A 371-nucleotide genomic window follows, 5' to 3' on the forward strand; every position below is an offset into this window, starting at 1 on the left:
CCATGGTTAATAAATACATTAAAAAATATATTTTTAAAAATTAAATTACATTCTTTAAATATTTAAATAACCCATTAAGGCAAAACATAATATAATGAAATATTTTTTACAAAAAGTATCGAAAAGTATCGAAAAGTATCGAAATACATATTGGTATCGGTATCGAAACAGAAATTTGGTATCGTGACAACCCTAGTGTGTGTATGTATGTGTGTTTGTGTGTGGAGGGGGACTATAGTCCTAAACACCTGTGTTTACTGTGGCCTCAAAAGCAAGAGGGAGGGAGACTGTGATAAAGAGAGAGAGAGAGAGAGAGAGAACAATACCAGAGAGACAATCTTGGCACCGAACAGGCAGAAAGCTGGTCACAC

This window comes from Seriola lalandi, unplaced genomic scaffold (genome assembly GCF_002814215.2).
Source record: "Seriola lalandi dorsalis isolate HSWRI2012SDOR001 ecotype SW California unplaced genomic scaffold, Sedor1 jcf7180002054978, whole genome shotgun sequence".
Taxonomy (NCBI): Eukaryota; Metazoa; Chordata; class Actinopteri; order Carangiformes; family Carangidae; genus Seriola; species Seriola lalandi.